At 54.1% G+C, this 17,769-nt stretch overlaps 1 protein-coding gene across 10 annotated transcripts in view; it reads right to left on the bottom strand.

Annotated features, from left to right (window-relative positions):
* AGAP1 (ArfGAP with GTPase domain, ankyrin repeat and PH domain 1) overlaps positions 1-17,769 on the bottom strand; it is a 553,979-nt gene that overhangs the window by 337,579 nt on the left and 198,631 nt on the right. The window lies entirely within an intron of this gene.

Genomic DNA, 17,769 nt, shown 5'->3' with positions numbered 1-17,769 from the left:
AAACAGAGAGCATTGAAATGTCATTCTCTTGTTGGGTTTTGCAAAACGGGAAAGAATTTTTCATGCTGAACAGGTGCCTAGCGTACAAGATTTTGAGAAATTCAAGGGCTGAGAACCTGTATTCTCCTCAAGAGAAACCCAGTTTTTGAAAGGAAAACACAGAACATGGGAATGGTGTTTCCGTATTCACGGGGCACAAGTAAGGGAAGGATGCTCAATACTACACACGTGTTAGACACAACTACTGGATGGTATCTCCCCACGGGTCGAGACAGAGCGGGGCAGCTGGCTGGCGGAGGGGGTGGGGTTAGAGAGCGCGCTGTGTTAGCGGGAAACCACCAGGGACCCTGCCGGGGCGCCGTGCGTATACAGAGGTGGGGCGGGACATGTCAGGGTCCCGTGCAGCTCCTCGCAGCACCCCGGGCCACCTCGGGTGGACAAGAGAACCGCCAGGCCTCTGGTGGATGAGGGAAGTGCGCGCACCTCGGGGTCCCTCTGCCGTCTCCAAGGACAAACTACCTTCCGAGATTCCGGGCTCTGAATCCACTCTAGCTAATAATCAGCGGGATTCTGATTTCTTGTTTTTGAGAGAGGAACACATCATCACTGCCTGCTCTCATTTTCAGGCCTTGGCACAGACACCTTCCAGAAACGCCACCTACACCCCCAAATGACCACCCCCTGGAGAACCAGGGGGGCAGAGCTTCCCCGGCCCGGAGGCTGTGTGTCCGCCCTCCGCCTCCAGGGGTCGCATCGGCTCCGGGTGGGCTCATCTTCCAAAGCGAGCACACGTGTGTGCACAGACAGATGTGCGCGCACACAGACGCACATGCACACAGACGCACACACCCACTCCCTTCCGGGCACCGATGCAACACGTAAAACACACCTGCTTTATCTGGTGTTCAGTCTGCTCCCATAAGAAAAACCGAAGAAAACTTTCCAACATTCAGATCAAACACATAAACTCCCATTCTGATCCCCTGCGTGGGCACGACACTGAAGAAAGAGGACAGAGGACAGAGAAGGGAACAGGCGTGTCTGCGCCTGTCGGAAGACTAGCCGATGACTTCCGGTCCCCAAATCACAGACTCCTTGTAGGTAAACGAGTATGGCACCCTCTTCCCAGCCGAGCTGTCGTGACTATAAAGTGAGCCAGGAAACGTGTGGCACAGAAGCCCCCGACCCCCCCCGGTGCGACACGGCCACAAGACTGCAATGTTGGGGGACCCGGCCTCCCTTATTCACCTCTCTCTCTACCTCAGTGTCCCCAGCTTTAAAATGGGACCACCTCATCCTGCGGGCAGGCGCCCACCTGAAGGGCAGTGCCATTGGCAATTATTACTAGCGATATTCAAAGTTTCTGCCAAGGGTCATCACGTGATTTTATAAAAGACACAGTTAACGTTTAATAAACCTACTTGTAATAGAAAAGTTAGCCCAAGTTGCAATAGTAATCAATATCACTTCTGTATTTTCTACAACTTAAAAGAACCCGCTATTTCTTGGCGAGATGAACTGAATTCAGCCTTTCGTGAAAACACAATGTTAGATGCGAAATCTGTACTGGGGGAAAAGCCTTTTTCTTCCCCTCTTGTTGCCAGAGGTCTGACAAGTCATACTGAGAGCGACACGGGAAAACCAACAGGTATTTGTTTACAAATTCAAAAATCTCTCCTCTGGTTCCTGGTGCCTCGATCCAGGCTCCTGAATGAGGGTGACAGTCACCGCGAACCTGCCCGAGCTAACAGTGCACTTCAGACCAAGTCTGCCGAGAGAAGATCTGACGCACGTTTTTAAAGCCCTCACATCACAGGAAAATACTTGTGCTCGCAGCTGAGTGGTTTCAAGGCAGGTCATGTGATGTCACATCAGCGGGGCCCTCTGCTGGGAGGGACTGGTCTGGGCGGCACCTTGCATGTCCTTTCGGCCACACAGTTCTGCCTGTGCTCAGGGAAACGGAGACCAGTGGTTTCTTGGTGGGCACGGGGGCCGAGCGGCATGGCACCCTTGGTGTCCCAGCGAGTATTTTAAAAACCCCGGTGATCATCAAGCATCCCGCAATCTGCAAGTGGCTAATTATCACGTCCTAAAAGAGCCACGTCAATTTCATGCAGTGCATTACTGCTATTATGGGTGGAGCTGTGCACCCCCAAATTCACACGCTGAAGTCCTAACGCCCAGTGCCTCAGAATGTGATCTTAGTTGCAAATGAATCCACTGCACATGTGAGGCGTTAAGATGAGCTCATACTAGCACAGGATGGGCCCCTTAACCAATGACTGGTGCCTTTAGGAAAGGGGAAATTTTGGTGAAGATTAAGGCAGGGGCTTTGTAAGCCAAGAAACACCAAAGATGCCCCCAAACCACGAGAAGCCAGGAGACCGGCCTGGAACAGGTTTGTCTCGTGAGCTCGGACTTCTGGCCTCCAGTGTGGCGGGAGAACAAATCTACGTTGTGCCGAGCGCCCCAGTTCGTGGCCCATTGTTACAGCCGCCCTGGCAAGCTAAAATATGCTCTGATGCCAAGTTTCTGTCCTGGTGGTCCGCCATCCCCCGGAATGAGTTCACACCCAGCTTATCCCTAGAGCATTTCAAAACCCCCTTTGTTCTCTCCATCCCAACTGTCCATATTCATTGAAATCACCTAGGCTTCTCAGCTAGGCTTCCGCACGAGTTTCCTGCCTGCCTCACACCTGCTCTCAGCCTCAGGCCCACCCCACAGCACCCCACAACCTGAGGGAACCGCACAACGCCTCAGAGCTGGCCCCGAGCCCACGCTCGCCCTGGGACCCTGCCTCCCCGCCAGCAGGCCCTGAGCCCCCAGCACCCAAGTGCACAGAGGCCTGCCCTGGGCATCCTGGCCACACACATCCGATTCCTCACTAGTCCGGGTCGTCTCCGGGCAGGAAGGGAGCAGCGGAGCCTGTCCCTGGGACCACACCGACTCCCCAAGTCCCAGCATCCCTCCGCCACCCAGCTGCCCCCCCAACCTCTCCAGGGAGCAAGAACCCGCTGGGCGTCAGCACCCAGTCCTCCCGGAACGGCGTGGGGCTGCCTGAGGACCTCTCCCTTGGATGCCCTGCTCCGCGGCACCTGCGGGGTGAATTTCACACCAACTCTTTCGTTCTCTTCATGTGTGTTTGTGGAGCCTTGTTCACAAATGATGCTTCCAGATGGTTCAATCATCGTATTCAAGTCAAGAAGGGTTTGCACCGACCCCTCTGTTTGTTCCTCCATAATCCCTGTCTTTGTAACCTCAGCAAAGGATTCTAGACCTTCTAAAAGGAGGGGTGATCCTTTCTTCCACCCGGAAAGACCCCTCCCAATTCTAAAATCACTTTACATCCCCCCCCCCGATATATAATTAGTATGTCTTTTCAATACTTTACAACTACAGATATTAGCTTCCTGTGATTGGCTGATGTTATTTTTCCTGGTACTATACATACCTCAGGAAAAGAGATTAAATACTCCTATGCATTTGCCATGAACCTGAAGATTTAACAATTAGATAAAATTCAGCCAGGTGCTTAAGCATTAAGAATGGGGTCAGTAAAAGTGATAGATAAATAAGTTCCTACCACTGATCATCAGCAGACTCGACTAGCATGGGGCCACTGTGTACTGGGGAGGCGTGGTCTGGCATGGAAATAAACCTCATTTTCTATGGATTTTTTTTTTTTAAAGATTTTATCTTATTTTTTTAAAGTAATCTCTACACCCAATGTGGGGCTTGAACTCACAACCCTGAGATCAAGAGTCCTAAGCTGTAGCGACTGAGCCGGCCGGGCACCCCTCTACTGTTTACTTTAGAAACAAAGGGGCAAAGCCTCAGGAGGAGACCGTGCGTTGCTCCGCACTGGCCCGCATTCAGCAGAGGCCACCACTCTTGCTACTTAAATTCGAACACACCGCCTGGTCCCAGGCATCAGATCTCTTCCTCCCAAAATCTTAGAGGGCACCGCCAACACCACAACCTACTTCGCTTTTCATGTAGATGTGTTGATGCCTATTTTATATTCCAATTTCCAATTACTTTCCTGCAGGTCTACGTGACCCAATTCTGTGTTCCTAGCACTCAGCGCCCAGTCTTCCCCGCAGCCAACACGATAATCCGCATTTATTAGGCGGGTGCCGCTCAGCTTTCTGGGGCTGCCGGATATCATGATGTAACATCAAATTACTGTTACTTTTCCAAAGTGTCCCCCAACCTGACCTCGTAGTGGAAACCATCAACAGATGTCTGGCCCGGCACACCTGTCTACAGGTGCAGAGGGCACAGGGGGCAGGGGAGAGCGACCCCGGGGGCCACAGAGCCCACACACAGCTGCTGACCTGCCGGCCCTACCGTGGCACCAGGGCCCCGTTCCCGTGAGGACATGTCCACGAGAACAGAAAACTGATGCCCCTCGTCCCTTATGTCCATTCCTTCCAAAGATGTAGTGAGGCCACCATGGGGAAACGGCACCACGTTAAGCACTCGGCGGAGACGTGCGGCTCTTCTTGTCCGAACTCCACCTCACGTGCGATTTAGTGATTTCTCTGGTTCACCCAAAGGCAGGTTTTCAGGCTTCCCAGAAAACTTCCCTGTTTACCTCTGTGTGCCCTTGAGCTTGCGTTCTTAAGCGAGTCCCCTTCATTTCTTCCCAAAACGGGTAAGAGGCGGACCGGACCGTACCTCCCAAGAACAGGGACGCGGATGTACGTGTGTTGTGAACAGCACACCAGGAATATGGCAGTTCTACACGTCTTTCAAAAAGACTCGAGGAAGTCTCTTACGATCCAACGTGATCAATTACTCTAAAGGTCTCAAGGTTGAAACGGAGTCCTGCTCTCATTCCTGGGAACCAGTTTTAAATTTGGGATGCTGAGGGTGAGTAAAACAACTGGTCCTGAGCAGGACCTGGGTTCCTTCTAATATTTAATTCACGGCAGGTGGGATCGATCGACAGTGGAGGGCGATTTACACGGAGAGGTCTAAGTGCTCATCTGTGTTGTCATTCTGCTTTAAGGGGGGGGTAAAAGCAAACTAAATTTTCCTATTAAAAAGAAGCTTTCTTGGGAGTGATCACTGCCAACAGATATTTGACATTTCTGTTTCTATCATTTTGTCTGATGGGACTGAAAGCTATTAATGTATCGTTAACAGTTCTCTGAGCAAGAGAAAGCAATGCTAATGACAGAGACCTAGAACACGCAATAGATCACAAAGCACTCTTCTTCCCACGTGGTCTCCGCTGTTGCCGAGGACACAAACATCACTACTGACATCCTCGTGTCCTTGGGGAGGAAAAGGTCAGACGCCGACCAAGCCCCCACGCCGGCGCATGGCAGGAAGGAAACCCAAACCCAGATGTGCCCGGAGATCCCTGCACTCCTCTCTCCCACGTGAGATTCTGCTCAGACAGGGTGCACGTGACACCAGCCAGGCCACAGACGAGCCTCGCAGCCTTTGCGCAATCTCCCAGCACCCAGGGGCCACCTGGGAACACGGGGGATGGCCCTGTCCTTGCTCTGCCCACAGCTCCAAGATCAGCCCTGTACTGAGAGCACGAAACAGAAAACTCCTCACCGTGTTTGTTTGTTTGTTTTTCTCCTGTGGATTTTAATCTTCACTTTTTCATGCTTTGGCAAAGGATGAAAACGAGTTTTGACTTTCAACCTGCATCTGTAGAGTATATCATTTCCCTTTTCCAAGGGAAAGGGGAGGGGCATCGTCCTAGCCTCTGATAAGGACGTGGCTGGGATCCGAGGCTTCCCGGAGGCACAAGCTGGCCTCGGGGCTGGTCAGCAATCACGGGCTGTGGCTCGGGCTGGGACACACATCAGGGACTGAGCCCCCTGCGCTCACCACGTAGACATTCTCGGCCATGAAAACCTTCCTAACGTTCGCCTGAAGTGTTCTTCTCCGCATGGCCCCAACAGAACGAGTATCTGCAAATTTTATTGTTTCCTAGTTATTTAAGACAAGTGGAATGAGAGGGACACTTTGAAAAAGACTGGGATTTTCTTTCTCCCTGGGAGAACATTAAAAAAATTCATCATGAACATGCCAGAAATGTTTTGAAGTTGACTTTGTCTTTTTAAGTGTGATGAAGATACCAAAGGCAGCCACTTATTAACATGGAGGCTTTACAGAGGTTTTGTACTGTGACATTTAAAAGGAATTTTGTTTGGACCGTGTATTATTTTTATGCTAGGAAAAAAGTTTCATTGGTAATGTATTAGCTTACAAAATTTAACAGAGTCAGATTTCACTGCCTCTGCCGATTTTTTTTAAAACCTACATTGTTTACAAAAAAAAAAAAAAAAAAAAAAAAAGTAGCAACTACAGAAACGGACCAGCGGCAACGGACCAAACGGACCAGCGGATGAATGCGGTGGTTGCTAAATACTTCCCTGGGTAAACGCTCAGGGTCATGACTCCAGGAAAAAGAGGGGTTAAACATGGACATGGTATTTCCTTGGGCAGGCCGTGGTCTCCCATGACTTCATTTCACCCAGATCTAAGTAAAATAACAAAGGAAGATCAGGAAAGAAGTCAAAGTTCTAGATTAAGAGGGCAGATCTGCACTTCGCTATCACTGAATTTCCTTTTCTTTATTCCTAATAAAACGAAGGGAAGAAACTAAGCAGCAGGAGGAAGAACATTCACTGTCCACTGAGAAAAGAGGTGTAGCTTCATAATAAAACCTCGAAAACAGTGGCCCTAAGATGAGAAGGAAGACTCCAGGGCCGGGCAGGACAGGGCTCCTAATTCCCACCCCTTCCCCACCCCAGGGGTCAACAACAGCCCCCCCAAAAGGCAGAGGAAGAAATGTGGCAGCACAACCACAGATGTGAACGGCCCTAAGGCTCTCTGGAGGCGAAAAGAACTCCAGGATGCAGGGGGCCCCTGGGGAATGACAATATGTATTCCATCTCCCCCCCAACCCCCACCACCCCATGAGTGCAGAGAGCCCGGATCAGGACATTGGCACATTCACAGGAAAAGCAGAGCCCATCTGTGAGCGTGGTTTGGAGGTGGCTCCCCGAGAGGGGAGAGGAAAGGGACGGGAAGGGCGGGATGATGCATTTATACTGTATTCTCCAGGAAAATAACATCCAGCCTCAGGGAGGTGGCCGAAGCACCTCCCTGCAGGAGGGGACCTGCGTGCAGGACCGAGGTCTGGTTGGTGGCAATGTGGGCAGAGCGGTCCAGCCCTCTGGTGCAGGACACTCAGACTGGGGGTGACTCCCACCACAGGAAACCAGATGGTCAGGGGCTCTCCACACCCCATACCTGACTTGGAATGAGAGAAGCCTCCTCGGTGGCCCCAGCCAGTGTTGGGGACCCTGTGGGGACCCCAGAGCAGAGCCAGGACAGCACTAGTCTCAGCAGAGAGAAGGTGTGGGCAGACGGCAGACGCCCAAGGAGCAGGTGGCTGGAGAAATGGTAAGGACATCATGCAAAGACACGACTGGGGGGAAACACGGGAGGAGGCGACAAGGGAGACAGGAAGGAAGCATGCAAAACGCAAGAGCCAATGGAGATGAAAACAAAACTCAAAAAGCAGAAGGAAACCCATCACGAGTGCTTCCCTCTCTAACACAGCTCAAGAACAGGCTTTCCACACGACACGAATGCCAGGGGTGAGAATTTCCAATAGGAGATGAAATGGAAACCTCTAGAACTGAGGACCAGCGTAACATTTTGGAACAAATGAGTAAGATTTGAAAAACATACGGAACAGAAGAGACACTGCTCAAAGCTGAGTTTCTGACAGAGACAGCTTGAAATAAAACAGCTGGTGAGATCAGCAAGCTGGAGATAAAGTCCTTGGGCACAAGTGAGCAGACAGGAAGGCAGACCAGTCTGACAAATGGATAAATATGGCCGCTAACAACAAATTCCTCCAGAAAGAACTACGAGACCCTTCAGAGATAAAATGCAAAGGAATTTTCCACAAATGCAGAAAAGATCTGAATCTGCTGATCAAGAGACCATAGGATGTTCCAGGAAAAAGTGACACAGACCCTCCACGTCACTTTAAAGATGAGACAACAGGGGCGCCTGGGTGGCTCAGTCCATTAAGCATCCAACTCTTGGTTTCAGCTCAGGTCATGATCTCATGGTTTGTGAGTTCGAGCCCTGTGTTGGGCTCTGTACGGACAGCTCGGAGCCTGCTTGGGATTCTCTCTCTCCCTCCCTTTCTCTGCCCCTCCCTAGCTTGTGCAAATGTGCTCTCTCTCAAAAATAAGCAAACATTAAAAACAAAATAAGAAAACAGGGGCCCTGGCAAAACACTGCCCCAGCCGGCAAAGGTGGGGTTTCTCAGCAAGCAGCAGGGTTTCAAAGCTACTCAAAAGGCCTTCTGTCCAGAGAGGCTGCCAGGCTTTTTAAAAATGGTCAATTTGGGGCGCCGGGGTGGCTCAGTCGGTTGGATGTCTGACCTCAGCTCAGGTGGTGATCTCACGGTTCGTGGGTTCGAGGCCCGCGTCGGGCTCTGTGCTGACAGCTCAGAGCCTGGAGCCTCCTGCTTCGGACTCTTGTGTCTCCCTCTCTTTCTGCCTCTCTCCTGCTCGCACTCTCTCTCGCTCTCAAAAATAAACAAACATTAAAAACAAATGTTTGTTACATGGTCGATCCAGTGAGCATTTTCATATACGCACAACTGGTTCTGGAACTGTATCACAGTTCACAACAAATCAAGTACGTGGTGCACACAGATCTGAGTGTGTCCAGCAAACTCCGATGTAAACTCAGACACCCACCTTCTGGAATGTCAGGAGAGCGGCGGCTTCAGACTGGCCTTTTAGAAACCTTGTCCTGCACGTGTCTGCGCCTAAAATCTATGCGGACGAGCGCCTTGCTACGCTACGGGACACGTCCCGCTTTCTCATGACCGACAAGCCGGGCACACGTGTGGTGACAGCCTTCCGTGAGACAGAAGTCACTTGAAAACAGTTCACCGGCTGACTCGGGGGTAGGTCACGGTGCGTTTAGTGCTGGCCGTGACGTAGGGGGCCCGTCTGGACGATTCTGCGCAAGGAGAGCACTCGCTCTGGTTACTGCAAGGTGGGGGCTGTGAAAGCACAGCCATTCCTTTTCCTTCAACACTCCGGGATCTAGTCACTGGAAGGGCACCCCGAAAGAGCACACAGGTCGCTAAGGTACTTCCTTGAAGCGTCACTCGGGCAGCTCAGGTTTTCTTGACCTCACGCCAAAGGTCAAAGCAAAATTAACCGGCCGGAAAGGCAGACAGGACGCTGGAACCGGAGAGGCTGAGGCGCTCTTCCGTGTGCACAGAGCTCCTCTGCCGCCCCTGACGAGCAGTGTGACCGGTGGACCCCCGCGACGTGCCACGGGCCCCACTCAGGGGCTCTGCGGAAATCCGCAGCTGCTGCTCGAGCAGAAGGTGGAAAATTAAACGTCCGTGCAAGCGGTTTTGCTACTCCAAAGTTCTCGTTTCCTCACTCTTGGCTTCCAAGGGCTCCGAGGAATACGAACACCAGCAGTGTGATGCGTGAAACCTACGGGAGAGTTCTCTCCCCCAGCTGATGTCGTTTTTAAGGCTAAAATAAACCTAGCAACTCCGGGCAGGTGTGTGGGGTGGGTGGCCCCGGCCAGTCTCCCACTTTCAAGATCTAGTGACAGACCCGGCAGCATTCTCATTAAGTTTTATGGGTTCCCCCTACCCCACAAAAGCACTCTCTAGAATACGACAGTACTATCCCTCCCCCCCACCCCGTCCCCAAAGTCCTCTGTGACAAGAGCACCAGAAGGTCAGCTCTGGGCTGTCATCAACTCCAGAAGGCAGGGGGGCCACAGAGCCCAAGGCACCTGGTCTCCTTCTGCAGGTGTCCGGGGTCCGCTTTGAGACGCGGGGAACGCCGTGCGTGCGAATGACTTCCCGCCCGCCTGCCCTCACCGCACGCTCCGGGCATAATGCCGACCACCCGGGTCTCTAGCCTTGGGTCCGGCCTCTGTTTCCAGCCCTGGCGTCACGAGCCAGACCTCCTCCGGCACTCGACTGGCCCTTGGGCTCAGAGCCCACCCCTCCTACCCCCCCCCCCCCCCCCCACCGGACCTACTCAGTCCTCCCTGGCGCCACACACTCGGGATTTTCCTCTTTGGAGAAACTAGGACCCAAAGCCCAGAGCTCACTTGCACTCCTCCCATGAACCCGGTATTTTCCCCAGTAACTCAGTGCCAGGGGTCAGGCACCTGCAGTGGACGGCAGAGCTCAGCACACGCAGGGACCCCGGCTCCTTCCGAGCGCCCTGAGCCCAGCCGGCGATCTGCAAAGTCGTGAGGTTGGGTGCGGGTGCTTCCGGCAACAAAGGGGAACAGACGCACAGCCGCCACCGAGGCCAACCCCGGGCCCCCATCTTGAGTGGTTCCTGTGAAAACTCAGGTAATGGCAGCCCCTGTGGCCATGGGGAGGGGGCACCAGCTAGGTCACGCCAGCTGCCCGTCAGGGTCCTCAAACGTCACAGGGGCCTCGCACACATCAGCTAGAAACCGCTATATCACAATGACAGCTCTGTGATTTCCAAAGGCAAACTCACACTCAGAGGGGCTCACCCTGCAAACTCAGTGAAACCAGGGGGCACCAAGGCAGCGGCAACCAGACGGCCGCAGACGGTGCTCCGATTCGCACAGGAGAACCAAGACTTGCCCCGTACGTGGTCCTAACTCCACATGTTCGAGAAGACCCGGGAGAACAAAAGTCGAAACAGCTCACAAAACAGCAAGTCCTCTACAGCGTTCCTCCAAATGCGTGACAGAGAAGATGCTCCCAAGTCTCTCCCAAGAGAAGAGACTCTCACCTAAGCATAAGGTTGCGTTTCTAATCTCAGGCCAGGCTTCCACGTGAGCAGGTGATTAGGGAACAAAGGGATAGAACGCATCCGATCTGCACTCCGATGACACTCTAGTTCTCGCTAGCAGCAGGCGAGTCGTGGGTGTCGCCATGTGTGATCCTCTCCTTCAGCTCCACTTGGGACTTGCTTCCTGGCCAATTCTGCGTTTCCTCCTGGCACCGGGTGGACCGAACCCTGGCCTGAACCACCACTAGCACTGAGCAAGCCCCGCCGGGGGCCACGCACAGCGTCAGTGCCAGGGAGCGAGGGAACAAGACAGAACCTGTGCCCTCATGGACTTACTGTCAAGGACAGCGGGCAGGACAGGAAGCGGGGAAGAAGGGCCAGGCTTGGTGGGGGATGGGCGGGGGAGGGGGATGGGCACCATGAGCAGGTGCAGAGCCTGCCCCCAGAACCCAGAGCGGATGGGGCCGGGGCTGGGGAGCCCGGTCCCGAATCTGCCGTCTAGAGAGAGCAGTCACGTAATGACGGGCCCTGCTGACTTATGAGCAAATCAGTAAACTGTTTATTACAAATGTTCCAGTACCCACCGCTGTGGTCATGCCTGAACATTCCAGCATCCACTGCTGCCCCTGAAATAGCTTGTGTGGTGACACCTAACGAAGTATATTTAGTCTTGCACGTTTCTTTGGGGTAAAATGTACCGGTGGTTGCTTTATTTTTAATATTTTGCACATTTATTTTAAGCATTGAGAAAAGGTTAAGGTACAGAGAGCACTGCAGATTTGGGCACAAACTCCCCGCCTGGAATATTTAAACAAGGCTTCCTGGAACGGCGACACCCCCGGGGCCTGACGTGCGTGTCGAGGGCTGGAGGGTCAGGACGTGAGCAAGAGCGAGCGGGGGAACACAGCTCCTGGCGCGCTGGCTGATGGCCTCTCAGTCCCTCAGACTCCTTGTTCTCAGCTAGTGTTACCCGTGTGAAAATAACCTCCCGTTAAAGACATAAGCTGTCGTCACGTAAACTCTAGTTTAAAATACGCGATCCTAGAACCGAATACGTAAAAGTAACATCTTTAAGGAATGCTCCCTCACCATTCTTTGATCATCAGCCAGGTATCTGCTTCAAGAAATTAAAAAAGGCTGCTGTTAGATGGGACCCTACGGAGCCAAGAAATCCTATATGTTTCAACGAACTGACATCATTTCTATGCTCTGCAGAGTGAGGGGTCAGCAAACTGTCTCTGTAAAGGGCCAGGTAATAAGCGTATCGGGCGCCGTGGGCCGTATTCTTTCCTGTTGGGTGTTTATTGGCTTATTTTTACAAAGCTTAAAAAAAGCAACAAGTCTTTCAGCTCATGGGCGTAACAGCCGCCCGAGCAGGGGTGAGGGGGCCCCGCTGGAGAGTCCGTCTCACCTCTGCCATTTCTGATGCTGATGCCGACGCCTGCACATTGTCCACGTTATGATTCAGACGGCTGTTTTCCAGCTTCTCTCTGCAACTGTTACAGTCCCATGGAAACAGTGTATTTACTTAAATGGAAGGAGTCCAGGAGGTTCTGCGTCCAGGCCTGTCTCCATCCTTGATAGAGGGAGGCTTTCGTCCCCAAGAACACCTGAGGTGGCCAGCACGGAGCGTGGGCGGGGCTGCACCAAGGCCTGGCAGGAGACAGAACTGTCCCGGGCGCCCTCACTGATTGGGGGGGGGGGGGGGGGTGTCCCTGTGTGTCACTGCCTCTGAGGCCGAAGCTGACCTTGCAAGGCCCAGGAAGCTGTGTCTGGAACATCCCGGAATGAGATTAGCTTGCAGCGGCCACCGGGGCACAGTTGGGCGCCAGCCCAGGCCGGAGAGCGTGCCAGGACGCAGGGCCCCGGACGAACCACGAGCAGCCAGCACCCCTGACGGGGCCATGGGGGGCCTGGACGTATGGTGCCCGCAGCTCCTTCCATCCGTCCGTCCGTCAGCTCCAGCCTCCAGAGCTCGTCCCCACAGACGAGCTCCAGAGCCAGGCTCCAGCAACGGCCCGTCAGGCCTCCCCGACTGCCTCCAGAAGGCTCCTACATCAGCCATTTCTCACGAGGGCCCCCAGACTCACAGGGCAACTGCCCTGACCCACTGCCAGGCGATGCAGGGACCCCCCCCGCCCCGCCCTCTGACAGGCCCTCCCCTCCCCACCCATGCTGGGCTGGGCGCTGACCCCCTGCTCGGTGCAGCCCGGACCCACTCCCCTCGTCCTGCAGAACGAAGAGAGACGGTCTGTCCGCAAGCCCAGGGGTTCCACACTCTCCACACCATCAACAGACTCAAGTGGCCCTCAAAGAGCAAGAGCTGTTTTCTTCTTTTGTTTGTGACATTATGGCTTAAAATAAACAAAACACTTTTAAGAAAAATGGGGGGGGGGGGGGCGGGGCTCAGAAAAGGGTAACAAGTGCCGGCCGCACCCGGGGCTCCCCGGGGCCACGGGAACAGAACACAAGCAGCTTCCAGACCCAGGACAGGCATCACCTCCTCATCACACTTCATACTCTCCCTGAACTAGGTCCTGCCTCAGAGTCTCCCAACACTCCACCTCCAGGAAGCCGGCCGGGATGGATAAAGCATGACGCTGAAGTAGAATCTGGTTTTCGCTTCTGGCCTGGGTCAGTCGTCTGCGAACTCACGTGAACCATACAAAATTGTGACCTTTAGTCACTGGTAGCTGTGCACGTGTGCACCCGTGTACACACACACAACCGGCCCCGGTCCTTCCCAGAGCGCACGGCCGGTTCCTGCGGATGCCCTGCCCTCAGGCCGGAGACGCCTGACTCCCGCAGGAGCACAGGACCCGGAGGCGAGTTCAAGGGCACTTTCAGGATACCACAGACTCCCCTAGGGATTCTTCCTGGCACCTGGCCTATTTCACGGCTGCTGACTTCTACCTCCCTCTCGCCGAGTCCTGCCCCTGGAGCTGGCCACGACCCCAGAGGGGAGCTCACGCTCAGAGCCGTGAGGTCAAGCGAGTGCGGTCTCACGGGATGCAACGTTTTCTGCCGACGACGCTGACAGCTCCACCTCTAATCGGCCACGACTGAAAGGTCAGCTCCGTACTTTCAAGTTCACTCCCAGCCTCCTCTCCACCCTGACCCACGACCAGGCAGGGAGCTTCTCCCAACCCCCGCCTCCCTCTCCCGCACCCTCCTCTCTGCCCCGGGCACGGTGTGTCCCTCACCCTCTTCTCTGTTCGCCCCAAGGCTGGCCTCGGCCCGGGATCTCTCCCTTTCTGCACTGCCTTCCACAGAAAACCTCTCCGCCCCGATGTCAGATCGCCCTAGCCGAGGAATGGTTACAGGTACGTGATCTCTCCCATTTCCCAGGACCCATGCAACAGAGCGAGGGGGAAGGAGAGGTGGTGAGTTAAGAGGACAGTGCGGAGGGGGGTGCAGGAAATCGGTTCTGAGAGCTGCTACCTTAGGATCCAAACAAATGCCTAACATTCCAAAGTTCTGTGCCCCTGAAAACCAAGAAGGAAAAGCAATGCCCGAAAAGCCCCAGGTCCGCAGCCAAAGGGACACTGCAGGAGTCACAGGGAGAGATCCGCCGGGGGCAGCGCTGGGGTGAGTTCAACTGTGCCCGCGGCATTTCCAGGGCACCTGGCTGTCACAGTGCAAACAGAGACGCCCGACCCGTGAGTCAGGGGAGAAGAGCTACGAGCCCCCCGGTGGTTACAACACAGGAGGAGCACGGGGCTCCAGCAAGGCAGCCGGGGCCACGTCTGACCGGCTGCTGCAGCCACGGAGAGAAACAATCAACCCTCCCCCATCTGCTGTGAACACTAAGGATCACGGGGTCACGAGGCCACCCACGAACTGCCTGCCACCAAGGGGGGAGACCTAGCTGAGCACGAAGCCCACGGGGGCAAGAAGTGGGAGAGGCGGTTCCTCACGAGCTTACGTGGATCAGCAGGGACTTTCCAGAGCTAAACCCATGCCCTCCGCTGCTCCCGGTCCTCAAGTAAATCAATCTCTGCTCTACTTAGGCGCACTGAACTTGCTCATCTAGTCCGTCCCTTCCGCTCGAGGGTCTAGGCTAATACAACACACACGGACCCCGTGGCTGCCAGACCAGGGCAGGCGCCGCCCGGGCCAGTGCCGGACGGTCCCACTGCCATTCGGATTCCCTGGGATGGGCGTCAACTGCCAAGATGAGGAGAATCTGGGCCCAAGACGGGGACAGATGTGGCAAAGGGCGAGGGCGAGGGCACCTAAGTGGCCGGGGGAGGGGGGTTCAGCTTTGACAGACCCAGTGACTGTTTTCTCCTTTGCAGTGCAAAGGTCATGCGTTTAAAGCCCTAAAAAAACACCTTTGGTACGAACCTCTCCGTGGGAAAAAATCGTCTGTAATTGCAACAGTGAAACGAGTCCTCCTCTCCTCTTTCCTAGTAAGGAAACAGTGTGGTGACAACAATGTGTGACGTCAAGAGGGGTCTCGGGAAGGCAGAGGCTGTGCGGACAGCATGCACTGGACCGCGTGGGGGCTCCGAGTCCCGTGGCACAAGCCGGCACGCCCCCTCCTGGGTGCTCAGAGACTCACCCGGCCACGCAGCGGTTGCTGCCGTGAAGTATAGCTGTTTACCCAGGAGGCTCTTCTGCTCTCCATCTAGAAGGTAGCGACTCTCAGTAGCCCCGCAGTTTCTTGTTTCCGAGCCATCAGCACAGAGCCCGACACGGGGCTCGAACCCACGAACCGCGAGATCACGACCTGAGCCGAAGCAGGACGCTCAACCAACTGAGCCCCCCCGGCACCCCCCTCCTTATTCTTAGTTTACAGCTTTCTTTTCCATAGAGAATATGCCTCTTTTATTGTTTCTTGGTGGCTCTACTAAGAATTTTAGTAGCCTTCACCTACTCTGGACAACATCACCTAAGCCTCCCTATGGCCTAGCTGGGAGAGGACAGAGTTAACGGACTGTTCTATGGACGGAAGGAAGGAGAGCTCAGTGAAACTTCCACGGTCAGAGGCTGCTTTGAAATAGTTAGGGAATGTGAAAGACCGGACTTCTGCTCGATCTATTAAACCAACCTACTGGCAGGCTGCTTGTCATCTTAAGGTTTACAGATAATCCTCGTTAAAAAATTATCATGTACACATAATCACTTGGTTACGAGTAACATGGTAAAATTATGTTGAAAACATTTAAATGGCTGGGCTTCAAAACAACTCAACTTTTATTAGAGTTTACAGATTTTTTCGTTGGAACGTTAAACAGCACAAAGACGTGTTTAGAAATAAGCCCTAACATCTGTTGAGCAGTGGTAGCGGACAAAAAAAAATTTTTTTTTTCACGTTTATTTGATTTGGAAAGGATTTTGGGGGCAGACGGCCTAAACGCATTTCATGTGTCCCAGAAAATATGGCTAAGTGTTTACCACATGGTTTGTTTCTAAGCAACTAAGTAAACATTCATTAAAAAACTATTTCGGATACATGTGCTCCTGAGAACCTATCTGCTGCCCAGAGACGGACGCGGGCAGAGTCCTGCGGGCGGGAACGGGGGAGGGACGGCCAGCTCGCGGGGACCTTACCGCCAGCAAGCCCTTGCTGCAGGGGGCAGTGACCAGAGAACTGCCCAGCTGCACGTGACACCCACAACTAGGGACGGACACCCTGGCACCTTCTGCCCTGTTAGTTCTGGTACTTCCTTGAAAAATTAGCGAAGAGCAGTTAATCTCATTATCCCAGGAAGGAGGGTCCACGGACATTCTTAAGCCTGTCTCCACCCAGTTTATAATCTCCCACTCAATCCACCAGACAGCCGAGTCTCATCTCAGCTCTGGGCCCGTCCCCTACCCCACGAACACAAAGGCAGCTCTGGGTGTGAGGTCCCCGGGCTCCAGATGCTTCGGCACGAGCCATCCACACAGCTCGGCAGGGCCCACGGCATGAGGGAGAAGAACGCAGGGATGTCACGGAGACAGGGTCTCAGGGGAACGACTCCGTTCCAAAGCTCCAAGCGTCTCCGGGACGCCACAGCCCACAATCTTCCAGCCCGCCCGGGGTCAAGTGGCTGAGGGCAGGTCCACAGTGTCCATCAAATTCCCACTGACCCTGGAGAGCCTGGTTTCCTCTCCTGTTTTCCTTTTCTCAGTTTTGAGGGGAGAGAGTTAAACGCCGAATGGCGGTCACGGAGGTCTGCGGTGGGGAAGGAGGGATGCACTGTGAATATTAAGCACCTACACGAGGTGGAGACTCTAATTCCATGCCCAAAACATCATTCACAATTCTAATTCGCAGCCATTAATAGGGCGCTGAGAGCAAAGGGGTCATTTTCATCTTGTCTCTATTGCAGGGGAACGGCAGCCGTGAAATTCCCATCAGAGGTGTGAAGGTCACACACACACGCTCATCTCGTGTCTGTGAGGCTCCGGGAAGAGCAGGGGTCGCCCCCCGCTCCTCCTGCCCCGGGAGGGAACAGGGCAACTTCACGGCGCTGACTGCGGCTTCTGCTTACACACCGTGTGCGCAAAACACGGAGGGTCATTCGTGGGTTGGAGTCCAGCCCCCAAGAGAGATATTCGAGTCCTGGCCCCCGACACCTGTGACGTGGCCTCATCTGGAAAGAGGGTCTTGGCAGATGTGATGAAAATGAGGTCAGACTAGAGAACGGGGGAGGTGAGGGGGGACCCTACACCCAGTGACTGCCGTTCCCACGAAAAGAGGGAAATCTGGACACGGAGACAAGGGCACTGGAAGAATGTCGTCGCATGAAAGGGACAGAGATTGCAGTGATGGGTCTACGAGCCAAGGAGCCGAAGGTTGTCAGCAGCCAGGCACAGAAGAGACTCCCGCTCAGAGCCTTCCAGAAAGAACCAACCTCATCAACACCTTCATCTCAGGCTTCTGGTCTGCACGGCCGTGACAGTGAAGTTCTGCTGATTTAAGCCACTTGGTTTGTAGTAATTTGTCAGGGCGGCCTTAGGACTC

The sequence above is a fragment of the Prionailurus viverrinus genome, unplaced genomic scaffold, assembly GCF_022837055.1.
Source record: "Prionailurus viverrinus isolate Anna unplaced genomic scaffold, UM_Priviv_1.0 scaffold_39, whole genome shotgun sequence".
Lineage (NCBI taxonomy): Eukaryota > Metazoa > Chordata > Mammalia > Carnivora > Felidae > Prionailurus > Prionailurus viverrinus.
The sequence above is the reverse complement of the archived record's forward strand: the minus strand, read 5'-3'. Positions and strand labels throughout refer to the sequence as shown.